This window comes from Natator depressus, chromosome 3, assembly GCF_965152275.1.
Source record: "Natator depressus isolate rNatDep1 chromosome 3, rNatDep2.hap1, whole genome shotgun sequence".
Taxonomy (NCBI): domain Eukaryota; kingdom Metazoa; phylum Chordata; order Testudines; family Cheloniidae; genus Natator; species Natator depressus.
In genome coordinates this window covers 183,667,297-183,678,506 of record NC_134236.1, presented here as the reverse complement: position 1 = coordinate 183,678,506, position 11,210 = coordinate 183,667,297, and the positions used below count along the sequence as shown (strand labels likewise).

At 45.4% G+C, this 11,210-nt stretch overlaps 1 protein-coding gene across 4 annotated transcripts in view; it reads left to right on the top strand.

Annotated features, from left to right (window-relative positions):
- Positions 1–381: 381 nt before the first annotated feature.
- FOXN2 (forkhead box N2) overlaps positions 382–11,210 on the top strand; it is a 127,782-nt gene continuing 116,953 nt past the window's right edge. For 2 of the 4 annotated variants that reach the window (XM_074949448.1, XM_074949451.1), the window contains exon 1: positions 540–684. The gene's annotated coding sequence lies outside the window, so the exon portion shown is untranslated. Of the gene's footprint in view, positions 487–539; positions 685–973; positions 1,946–11,210 lie in introns of those variants that run through there. The other 2 variants (XM_074949450.1, XM_074949449.1) reach the window with 2 other exon arrangements.

The window sequence follows — 11,210 nt, the reverse complement described above, 5'->3', positions numbered from 1 at the left end:
GTTTCATGGTCTCTGTGTGTATATAATGTCTTCTGCAGTTTCCACAATATGCTATGCATCCGATGAAGTGAGCTGTAGCTCACGAAAGCTCATGCTCAAATAAACTGGTTAGTCTCTAAGGTGCCACAAGTACTCCTTTTCTTTTTTCTTTTTACAAATACAGACTAACACGGCTGTTACTCTGAAACCAGTCCTTATGACTATAGTCTAAACCTCAGGCAGAAGGTCAGGAGCTGCATCAGTGTCTGTAGTGACTGATCCCAGGAGCCTCCTTCCTCCCACATAGTACAACGGAACCCCCAGTCAGAGACACACACTGAACTTGGCAGGAAGGGGAAGTCACCCCCTTCCCCTTTGCAATGAACTACTCACAACCTATTCTTCATCCCCCTCCCGCCCTCCACAGCAATGGACTCGTCTCCTGCATATGACAGCAGGAGGGGAGGGGGCCAGCCCATTTGGACAGGGGGAGGAGAAGGCTGTGTGGTAAGTATAGGAAGGGGGGGAGGGGTTAGTGGCTTGGGTGCCGTGTTGCTATGGGGAGACCGAGAGACTAGAGGGAGGTGTTGCTGCTGCGCAGGGAGAGAGGGAGCAGAAGCTGCTGCTGATCGCTGCCACATACCCCTGCGGGCCTGCTGCCATATTGTGTCCACTCTCCCCCAGCCGCACAGCTTCATGACTACTGTGAGTATGGACCCCATTATTAACTGGGGGCGGGGGGGAGGATTTTGCTCCACCCCCCAGCAGAGAGATTCCCAGCCTATATTTGCGTGTGTTTTATTTTAGAATATCTGAATCTACAGAGAACATACATGTGGTTAAAGGATGAGCGTGTTTCCTGCTCTGAGGGGTGGCAGCACGGGGGGATCGCTGCCGTCTCTCAGAGGTGGGATGTATAAAGGGGGTTTGTTCTTAATTGGGGCTGGAAGGAAATTGTGATTCAAAATAACAAATGTGGGCAGGGAGAGGAGGTTTAACAGGGACAGGTGGGCTGTGGATTGGGGTTTGTCCCGCTCACGCGGCCGCACAGAGGACAGTCTATGTTTTAAAAGTGCTTTAATAAATATGGAGGGAGATGAAGCAGTTTGCTCAGGGGGCTGGTGCCTCCGGAGAGCTCGAGTGTGACTCGTGAGGGGAGGGAGCCTTGTTTTGTTTTCGCTGCCAGGGTCTGGGAAGAGGCCGGGGGCCGCGCGTGTGTGATGAGAGGGAGAAGGAAGGGCTGCTCGGCGGCGCGCGTGAGCAAGCGCACATGGATAGCGCGCAAAGGGGGAGAGGGTAAATAATGGAGGAGGTGAGGAAGCTGATGCAGATGACTTGGGGCTGCCTGGGTCGGTGTTCCACATGGGTCGCTTCCAGAGAGGCTGGGTAAGGTCCGGAACCCTCACGCCCGCCCTAAGACAAAGCATGTGCCGAGATCGCCCTCCGGGTTTGACATGAAAAGGGGACGCTCTCGCAGCCCCCCAACACTGAGGACGCGTGCCAGGAGTGCAGATCTGAAGTCAGCGCTGAGTGACTCCTGCGCAGCCCCCCCGATACAGTCATCCCTCCAGAGAAGAGAGACTTGCCGTAAAATGACCCCCCCAAAGGACGGATGCTCTCCTCCCTGTTGGAGAGTGAGGTTGGCAGCTGGGCTGCGTCCTGCAACTCTCTTATTGTTGTTGAACTGGTTCTTCCTTCCCCATATGCCCCCGTTTTCCTGGGGGAGGGGGAGGGGAAGAGGCTCTCTAAGGAGCATGTGGCTGGGAGAAGGTAGTGCGCCAAGAATAGCACCCACTGCAGTTCCTTATAGGTGCCTTTCCTGCCTGAGCCAGCCCGATGAGGAGAGGAGGTGTTAGCCCTCTTGCCCGTAAAAACATAACCTTCCCCAACTGCAGGAAGGGCCTCTGGCCTCCCCTCCCCACCCCGCGCGGCTCCATTAGCGAAGACAGCAGCTGATGCGTGCAAGGTGAGTTTCAGGCACCCGCCCCGGATTATGTGCACCTCCCCCATTTTGGTTGGGGTTGTGACAGGCACGTGGCCAGGAGAGCTGAGCCCAGCCCAGCAAGTCATAGGCATTTCTGGGAGAGTGTGTGTCTGTAACAACCCCGACGAAGAGCCAGAAAGTGCCACTCACCGGTTCCCATGAGCTCCAGAGAGAGGGAGATCGCCCCCCAATCTGCTGCTGCCGCCGCTGCCCACCGACTCCTGCGCGGCACCTTAGCCCTCGTTCTAGGTGTCTTCTCTTTTCTCTTGCCTTTTTGGATGAAGTACTTGGCTCACTGCTGAGATCTCTGCAGTGTTAGTTGCTCTTAGGAGACATTAGTGTGTATGGAGTGGGCTTCCTACTGCCCAACCCCCCTTTTCCACTAGGAAATTTTTTCCTGGATGTGATGCTCTCAAACTTTTGAGATACCTAAAAACATATTTCTTTTTGTCAGGGTTTTCAGATGTTTCTCTTAATCTGTTTTTAAGTATATAAAGGGGCTTTAAAAGCAGTATTGTGTATGTATATATATGTACACAAATTGTGTGTATGCATTTGTGTGTGTTTATGATAATAATGTTTGCATTGGTTGTTGTAATGAAAATGTTAGCCACCGTGTCTTAAATTAACCCAGAAAACTGACTGGCAGTTGATCAGATTGCCATGTTCTTCTGTGTTTTGTATCCCGTTGAATATGCTTTTGGGCACATTTTGAATAATGCAGTAGTAGTAAAATGGATTTCAGTTTTTCTTAATCCTCAGCTTTTCAACAGAAATAAATTAACACTGTTTATATTAAATTAAGGGTTTTACTCAAAACAACATGAAAAAATATAACACCATTTTACTGCACTGTGATGTATCCTGCTTTTTGGTGAGCATGGGAAAATCCTCTGGCAGAAGTGGGTTGGTTAAGGCAATGGTGCAGCTATGTTTAAAAAAAAAAAAAAAGTACAGAGGGGAGGGAACCAGGAGAAAGAATGCAATAGTCCTATACTGAGGAGGACATTGATACGAGAGTTCAAAACTAAATTAATAAATTGGTGAGTGGGGATAACATGCCCTCAGCATCCCATCTGAGCCATAACATTGGGGTTGTAGACTGTGAGTCAGAGATGTTACACTGAATGATTTTGATGGTGTAGGAAAAAATGTAACATCGCAATTCTGATCTTTGTTCCGGTTCAAACTTAACTAAATTATATGATGATGAAAAGTTTTGTTTTGTTCCTATAACTATATAAGCAAACTTAAGAGGGTATGGATTATTTTTTATAGCCAGTCGGAAACTTTTCCTTGGTGTCTGGTTGTAGGTTACTTACAAATATCTGCAAAACTGATATCTAATTAACAGCTAGAAGTGCTAAATTATATTTTATTTTATGGCTGTGAAGATAACCTGATTATGAACTGGTACAGTACTGTGTAATTGAATCAGCAGACAGACAGCATGAAAGAATGGCTTGAGAGGTGTGAACTTCCCCTGTTCTTCTCAGGGGTAGTTAACTTGCATTCTCTGGTCCTGAATATATACTCTACCCTGATTCTGCGACCTACTGGGGATACTAGTTGGTGGCTCCTCCATGGAGCTGAAAGCATGGGTGTTTGCCTGGTGCAGTTTACAAATTCACCCAACACCTGTCCCTTTTGGTGCATGAGAGAGACCTTGGCACACATCTGTGTAGGGTTCATCAGGTTGTAGCCTCTCCTTGCATCATCCAGAACCTCTTACTGAAGTTCTGACTGCACTTTTCCCCGCATCTTCTGATCTGTGCACACTGTATCTGTGGCCTCTACAATCACGGGACATCCTCCCCAGCCTCCTCTTGGCACTGGCCAAGGTGGCTATCCATCGCTCCAGAAGTAGGAAGTTGGGTGGTGTGCTCTGTGACTTTGGGGCCTATTCCTGGTCCCTTATCCAAGCATACTTCTGGGCAGAATTCCTCTGGGCAGTGTCCACTGACTCCCTAGACACCTTTGAGGAGCAGTGGGAACTGCTGGGGGATTCTCTGCTCGTTGTCCCCCTTCTGGATCCCGGATTTTCAACCTTCGACCTCACTCCTGCTCCCACTTTTTTTTCATCTGTTGTCCTCAGTAATCTATTGTAGCCTGGGCTTAACTGATGGTGTGGGCCTTTAGTTATGGGCAGGCATAGACCTGCCTGTCTCAGTAATTCAAATAGTACTGCAGCTCCCACTGGTGCTACTACTTGTGCAACCTTAGTTGTAGCACTAGGGGGAAATTCTTTACCCCCTGCTCCCTGGGGGGAAAAAAAAATCTTTAGTGCAAGCACAGTTATTGTACCCATACACACTAGTAATGCAGTTGTATTGGGGAACTTGGTTACAAAACAGCTATCCCAAACATAGCTAAAGCATGGTTTGGTCTAGACCAAACCATGCTTTGATGTGTCAGAGGACAGATATACAGTAGTTGAGGCCCCAACATACTTTCACTGTACCCCATAGCTAGGCTCTTGAATTTCCTCTTCAAAAATGCTATGTATTTGAAATTTCTGGGATGCTTCAACCATTCATTGCACTCACTTTGAATGCTGGCAGTGAGCATATCTTCTGGCCAGTGACTTTTCAAGAGTTGACCCTGGGCCTGCGATAGCTTAAAAACATTGAGAGCAAGTTTTATAGGACTTTCAAAAACTCTCTCTCCTACTTTCAAGAAAGACACATGATTAATTAAACTCCTATTGCTTCAGAGTATCAGCCACTGTTAGCACATCTGAAGGTTCATCAAGATGTACAAGTGAAAGTAGACAAATGAGAGCCATTGCACTGAGCTCTGCTTCTCAGTGAAATAGTATTCCAAACAAACAAAAAGAAACCTAAAAGTTCAGAGAAAGTGGGTGATACACAGGTAGTCAGCTGGGGAAGAGCAATGTCATGCATGAAATGATTACAAGTAGATAGACTTTAAATCATTTTCCCTTCTGGGACTCAATTATCTGCAATTGGAGCTGCTTTTATCCTGCAGGTGGGAGAATGGAACCCTTAATAATTATCAGTAAGGCCCAAAAGAAGCTTGCAGAAATATATACACACACAAAGTATTTAATTTATTTTAAACAGTTCATCTTTATCCCAAACCCAAACGGAAAGAGACAGAGGTAGTCTGAGGTTTCATTGCGGACAGATGAGAGAGGAAACAATGTTGGAAAAGCTTTCAGAATTCTTCTCACCTCTCTCTCCCCCCAGAGATTTTAAGTTCCTTCCACACAGACAATTAAACCATGCTTGCTGAACCAGTTTTAAATATGGTTTGCATAACATATGTAGACAGTGGGCCTGATTCTCCACTGCCTCGCATCAGGGTGATTTAAATCACTAGTCAGGAAGACTTGATTTAATCATGGATTTCTACATAAAAGTACATTCTGGTTGGTTGTTATAACCTTAATACATATTCGTCACAACTCAGAGATAGATGTAGGTTTCATTTTTAGAAGGTACACGCTTTACATTTTTAAAGTGATTTATTTTGAAAAAAAATCAGATTAGTTTTAGAGCTATATCAGAAAATGAATGATTGTTTGGTTATTTCATTTACCAAAGGTTATTGAAGCAGATATTCATGAAGTCATTGGGAGGTGAACTATCTCTGATTCTACAGGTTACTCGTTAACATTTGGGGGATTTTCTTGCCATGCTGTATTAGGAGGAGAACATCACCAGACAGACATTTAAATTATTTCATTTAACTAAAACAACAACATTCTGTATTCTGGATTTTTTCTTCAACAGCAAACATAATATAACAAAACAAGCATATGAATTTTTGAATTTAGTTAAACATTCAAGTTTTGTAAAATCAGGTTTGTTTTTGTTAAAATTGTTTTAAACTAAAATAGTTAAATGAAATATTTTTAAAAAACAAAACAAATTAAATTCACTATGTCAGCGATGTCAACATGAGAAACTTAAAATATTGGCTTCTGCAGCTAACTCAGTTGTCTTCACCTTCATTTTCCTGTTTGTTCGTAATCTGGAAAAGAAAAACAAGATTTTCTGTTTTTTTCAGGTCTCAAATGATTTCTCTATTTGGAATGAATTAGTCCAAAGGAAGAAAATATTCTTTCTGCACTGGCAGAAGAAGCTACTGCTGTTAAAAGTGAGATTATCACTTCAACAGTCTCTGAATCCAAGTGCTTAAGTCACTTCCACCATTTCACTGGTGGGACTTTCTTTAAAACATCATCAGCAAACATATATTTCTTGAATGGTTCATATTCCCAGACTGGGTCTCTTTTACATCCTGCTGCCATTATAGATTTTCCCTTCTAGTGAGAGAATGGTTTGGTAGATTTCAAATCAATGCAGGCTACACTCAGAAAGACCTCAAGACTTCTGGAATATGCTGCTCAAACAGTTTCACTTTTGTTTCTGCTGCCTGTCCCTCATTTCTCACATTTATCTCCAGACTTCTTCTCCTTGTCCAGATCTATGCTACCCCCAACAATCTTATATTCACTGAACTTTTTGAAACTTTGCACTTTTAGAGAGAGGTAAGGGATTGACTCTGTGTACACAAATTTGCAGAGGGAAAATAAGATTAAGGTCTGTTATTTCTCACCTCTATTTCTTTATTTATTTATTTATGTACTTAAAAACATTTTTGCTGTTAACAAGCATGTTATCTCTGGAGACACAAATCCACAGTGTGAGAACTGCAAAACTAAGCATCTCTGATGGTATCTTCTAGACTGAGCACTGAGTCATAGAATCAAAGAATATCAGGGTTGGAAGGGACCTCAGGAGGTCATCTAGTCCAACCCCCTGCTCAAAGCAGGACCAATCCCCAACTAAATCATCCCAGCCAGGGCTTTGTCAAGCCTGACCGTAAAAACTTCTAAGGAAGGAGATTCCACCACCTCCCTAGGTAACGCATTCCAGTGTTTCACCACCCTCCTAGTGAAAAAGTTTTTCCTAATATCCAACCGAAACTTCCCCCACTGCAACTTGAGACCATTACTCCTTGTTCTGTCATCGGCTACCACTGAGAACAGTCTAGATCCATCCTCTTTGGAGCCCCCTTTCAGGTAGTTGAAAGCAGCTATCAAATCCCCCCTCATTCTTCTCTTCCGCAGACTAAACAATCCCAGTTCCCTCAGCCTCTCCTCATAAGTCATGTGTTCCAGTCCCCTAATCATTTTTGTTGCCCTCCGCTGGACTCTTTCCAATTTTTCCACATCCTTCTTGTAGCGTGGGGCCCAAAACTGGACACAGTACTCCAGATGAGGCCTCACCAATGTCAAATAGAGGGGAACGATCACATCCCTCGATCTGCTGGCAATGCCCCTACTTATATATCCCAAAATGCCATTGGCCTTCTTGGCAACAAGGGCACACTGTTGACTCATATCCAGCTTCTCGTCCACTTTAACCCCTAGGTTCTTTTCTGCAGAACTGCTGCCTAGCCATTCGGTCCCTACTCTGTAGTGGTGCATGGGATTCTTCCGTTCTAAGTGCAGGTTCTTGTTGAACCTCATCAGATTTCTTTTGGCCCAATCCTCTAATTTTTCTAGGTCCCTCTGTATCCTATCCCTATCCTCCAGCGTATCTACCTCTCCTCCCAGTTTAGTGTCATCTGCAGACTTGCTGAGGGTGCAGTCCACACCATCCTCCAGATCATTTATGGAGATACTGAACAAAACCGGCCCGAGGACCGACCCTTGGGGCACTCCACTTGATACCGGCTGCCAACTAGACATGGAGCCATTGATCACTACCCGTTGAGCCTGACAATCAGCCAACTTTCTACCCACCTTATTGTCCATTCATCTAGCCCATACTTGTTTAACTTGCTGGCAAGAATACTGTGGGAGACCGTGTCAAAAGCTTTGCCAAAGTCAAGGAAAAACACATCCATTGCTTTTTCCTCAACCACAGAGCCAGTTATCTCGTCATAGAAGGCAATCAGATTAGTCAGGCATGACTTGCCCTTGGTGAATCCATGCTGACTGTTCCTGATCACTTTCCTCTAAGTGCTTCAGAATTGATTCCTTAAGGACCTGCTCCATGATTTTTTCAGGGACTGAGGTGAGGCTGACTGGCCTGTAGTTCCCAGGATCCTCCTTCTTCCCTTTTTTAAAGATGGGCACTACATTACCCTTTTTCCAGTCGTCCGGGACTTCCCCCGATCACCATGAGTTTTCAAAGATAATGGCCAATGGCTCTGCAATCACATCCGCCGACTCCTTTAGCACTCTCGGATGCAGCGCATCTGGCCCCATGGACTTGTGCTCGTCCAGCTTTTCTAAATAGTCCCAAACCACTTCTTTCTCCAAGGAGGGCTGGTCACCTCCTCCGATGCTGTGCTTCCCAGTGCAGCAGTCTGGGAGCTGACCTTCTTCGTGAAGACAGAGGCAAAAAAAGCATTAAATACATTAGCTTTTTCCACATCTGCTGTCACTAGGTTGCCTCCCTCAGTCAGTAAGGGGCCCACACTTTCCTTGACTTTCTTCTTGTTGCTAACATACCTGAAGAAACCCTTCTTGTTACTCTGAACTTCTCTTGCTAGCTGCAACTCCGAGTGTGATTTGGCCTTCCTGATTTCACTCCTGCATGCCTGAGCAATATTTTTATACTCTTCCCTGGTCATTTGTCCAATCTTCCACTTCTTGTAAGCTTCTTTTTTGTGTTTAGGATCAGCAAGGATTTCACTGTTAAACCAAGCTAGTTGCCTGCCATATTTGCTTTTCTTTCTCCACATCGGGATGGTTTGTTCCTGCAACCTAAATAAGGATTCTTTAAAATACAGCCGGCTCTCCTGGACTCCTTTCCCCTTCATGTTATTCTCCCAGCGGATCCTGCCCATCAGTTCCCTGAGGGAGTCAAAGTCTGATTTTCTGAAGTCCAGGGTCTATATTCTGCTGCTCTCCTTTCTTCCTTGTGTCAGGATCCTGAACTCAACCATCTCATGGTCACTGCCTCCCAGGTTCCCATCCACTTTTGCCTCCCCTACTAATTCTTCCCGGTTTGTGAGCAGCAGGTCAAGAAGAGCTCTGCCCCTAGTTGGTTCCTCCAGCACTTGCACCAGGAAATTGTCCCCTACACTTTCCAAAAACTTCCTCGATTGTCTGTGCACCGCTGTATTGCTCTCCCAGCAGATATCAGGGTGATTGCCATCCACAGCCTCAGAAACAACTCTGACATCGTAATCAAAAAGGCTGACAAAGGAGGTGCTGTTGTCATCATGAATAGGTCGGAATATGAACAAGAGGCTTCTCGGCAGCTCTCCAACACCACTTTCTAGAAGCCATTACCCTCTGATCCCACTGAGAGTTACCAAAAGAAACTACAGCATTTGCTCAAGAAACTCCCTGAAAAAGCACAAGATCAAATCCGCACAGATGCACCCCTGCAACCCCGACCTGGGATATTCTGTCTACTACCCAAGATCCATAAACTTGGAAATCCTGGGCGCCCCATCATCTCAGGCATTGGCACCCTGACAGCAGGATTGTCTGGCTATGTAGAGTCCCTCCTCAGGCCCTATGCTACCAGCACTCCCAGCTACCTTCGAGACACCACTGTCTTCCTGAGGAAACTACAATCCATCGGTGATCTTCCTGATAACACCATCCTGGTCACTATGGATGTAGAAGCCCTCTACACCAACATTCCACACAAAGATGGACTACAAGCCGTCAAGAACACTATCCCCGATAATGTCACGGCTAACCTGGTGGCTGAACTTTGTGACTTTGTCCTTACCCATAACTATTTTACATTTGGGGACAATGTATACTTTCAAATCAGCGGCACTGCTATGGGTACCCGCATGGCCCCACAGTATGCCAACATTTTTATGGCTGACTTAGAACAACGCTTCCTCAGCTCTCGTCCCCTAACGCCCCTACTCTACTTGCGCTATATTGATGAACTCTTCATCATCTGCACCCATGGAAAAGAAGCCCTTGAGGAATTCCACCATGATTTCAACAATTTCTATCCCACCATCAACCTCAGCCTGGACCAGTCCACACAAGAGATCCACTTCCTGGACACTACAGTGCTAATAAATGGTGGTCACATAAACACCACCCTATACCGGAAACCTACTGACCGCTATTCCTACCTACATGCCTCCAGCTTTCACCTTGACCACACCACACGATCCATTGTCTACAGCCAAGTTCTGCGATACAACCGCATTTGCTCCAACCCCTCAGACAGAGACAAACACCTGCAAGATCTCTATCAAGCATTCTTACAACTACAATACCCACCTGCGGAAGTGAAGAAACAGATTGATAGAGCCAGAAGAGTTCCCAGAAGTCACCTACTACAGGACAGGCCTAACAAAGAAAATAACAGAACGCCACTAGCCGTCACCTTCAGCCCCCAACTAAAACCCCTCCAACGCATTATTAAGGATCTACAACCTATCCTGAAGGATGACCCAACACTCTCACAAATCTTGGCAGACAGGCCAGTCCTTGCCTACAGACAGCCCCCCAACTTGAAGCAAATACTCACCAGCAACCACACACCACACAACAGAACCACTAACCCAGGAACCTATCCTTGCAACAAAGCCCATTGCCAACTGTGCCCACATATCTATTCAGGGGACACCATCACAGGGCCTAATAATATCAGCCACACTATCAGAGGCTCGTACACCTGCACATCTACTAATGTTATATATGCCATCATGCGCCAGCAATGCCCCTCTGCCATGTACATTGGTCAAACTGGACAGTCTCTACGTAAAAGAATAAATGGACACAAATCAGATGTCAAGAATTATAACATTCATAAACCAGTCGGAGAACACTTCAATCTCTGGTCACGCGATTACAGACATGAAAGTTGCGATATTACAACAAAAAAACTTCAAAACCAGACTCCAGCGAGAGACTGTTGAATTGGAATTCATTTGCAAATTGGATACAATTAACTTAGGCTTGAATAGAGACGGGGAGTGGCTAAGTCATTATGCAAGGTAACCTATTTTCCCTTGTCTCCCCCCCCCACCCCCCGACGTTCTTGTTAAACCCTGGATTTGTGCTGGAAATGGCCCACCTTGATTATCATACACATTGTAAGGAGAGTGATCACTTTAGATAAGCTATTACCAGCAGGAGAGTGGGGTGGGAAGAGGTATTTTTTCATACTTTGTGTGTATATAAAAAGATCTTCTACACTTTGCACAGTATGCATCCGATGAAGTGAGCTATAGCTCACGAAAGCTTATGCTCAAATAAATTGGTTAGTCTCTAAGGTGCCAC